The sequence below is a fragment of the Sardina pilchardus genome, chromosome 22 (genome assembly GCF_963854185.1).
Source record: "Sardina pilchardus chromosome 22, fSarPil1.1, whole genome shotgun sequence".
In the NCBI taxonomy this organism is placed as follows: domain Eukaryota; kingdom Metazoa; phylum Chordata; class Actinopteri; order Clupeiformes; family Clupeidae; genus Sardina; species Sardina pilchardus.
Window position 1 is genome coordinate 3,293,444 of NC_085015.1, and position 1,570 is coordinate 3,295,013.

At 40.5% G+C, this 1,570-nt stretch overlaps 1 protein-coding gene across 1 annotated transcript in view; it reads left to right on the plus strand.

Moving 5' to 3' along the window:
* The first annotated feature begins 690 nt into the window (after window positions 1-690).
* Window positions 691-1,570, plus strand: part of LOC134069758 (NACHT, LRR and PYD domains-containing protein 1 homolog) — a 62,162-nt gene continuing 61,282 nt past the window's right edge. Inside the window, exon 1 of the mRNA XM_062525821.1 lies at window positions 691-722. The gene's annotated coding sequence lies outside the window, so the exon portion shown is untranslated. The remainder of the gene's footprint in view (window positions 723-1,570) is intronic.

The following is a 1,570-nucleotide window of genomic DNA, read 5'->3' on the forward strand; positions in this document are numbered from 1 at the left end:
TCCAAAGTTCTCAGTCAGTATCTCGTTTTGAATGTGACAAAGAAATTTATATATTATCATTATTAACTTCACTTGTGTGCGTAAAAGTTATAATCCACAGTTTCATATACAGTATGTGTGTTCAAAGTTGTTATTCACAGAAACATAGAGGCCTCACAAAGCTACAGTATGCACCTGCTGATAAGAAACTGGGCATGAGCGAGAGGATGAATTTAGGGAGTTAGGATGGAGCTCCTGACTGAAGGTCATTCTCATGTGCTTTGATCTGCTTGTTAAATAAAATAACTTTCTTGTGTCGAAGAGCTCAGAGACTGTTTTGGAGAGGGGAGACTTCTCCTCTCTGGTCACTCTCTCCTCTTGGCGCCAGAGTAGTTGCTGAAAACTATACGACTTTGTTTGTGCTTCTTGTATCTTATAATATTGGGAAGATTTTCCTGACAAAATGTCAGGACCCTCATTTATTTATTTATTATTTAAAAAGTTGTTAACCTTAATCAAGTAACTTAGGTTACTGAACTGGTAAGAAAGCTGTGCTATGTCGTTCAAATACTTTGACTTTGCTACTTCAAGGCCTCATACAGAAAGTGAAAGTCAGGCTACATAAGCCTGAAAACAGGAAGTGACCGCCAATATCACATGCTCTCACCAACCACATTACGTAACAGGTTTTCTCCGACATATTTCAGTTGACTCGGGAGAGGGACGCCACAGACGCACGAGTTGTAAGTTGGAATGATTTAATCAGTTGTTTGATTAGTTGATCTTATGTCTCTGTGCAGAGAAATTTGTCTTGGGCTTACAGGGCATTTGGCAGCACATATAACATCCAACAACATAACAAATGAGTTGTTCAGTTGTTGTTGCTCAGTTGTTCAGTTGTTCATTTGCACATAATTGAGTGCAGAACCAGCTAGGCTGCACTACACAGTCAGCGATATACTGTGTTATATCAACATGCACTGAGAAGACTCTGGAGTATATGATATGGTCCTCAGTTATGCTTATAACTTGACTGTGTTGTTGAAACTGCTAAACAACATGCTAGAGAAGTAGCTATCTTATCACATGCTTTATCTATCCAGCAAAATAACACTCCAAGTTCAGACTTTATTTTACAAAGCGTCAATTATATTTGAAGTCAAATCTCTTACGGAAGTGCTGGTGTTTCATAGTTTGTCTAGAAGAGGAAGTATGTTTGTGTGTGTGTGTGTGTGTGTGTGTGCGCACGCTCGCGCATGTGTGCATGCATGTGTGGGTGTGTGTGTGTGTGGGTGTGCTATGACATGCTTTATCTATCCAGCAAATTACCACTTCAAGTTCAGACTTTATTTAGAGGCCCCTTATGCCCCTCTTAATAACAGTTTAGAAATCATTATGATGGTTAAATGACCTGCTGCTTTCCCTGCTCCCCCTACCATCTCATAGCAGAAAACCAGCCTTGCAAGACCTGCGTTAGCGTCTCGGCAGTGTCTGAATCAGGAAGTCCTGTGAGAAGCGAGAACGAGAGAAAAAGAGCAAGAAACACAAAATGCTTAACATTCGCTGGACAGACACATGCCCCATGCTGTGT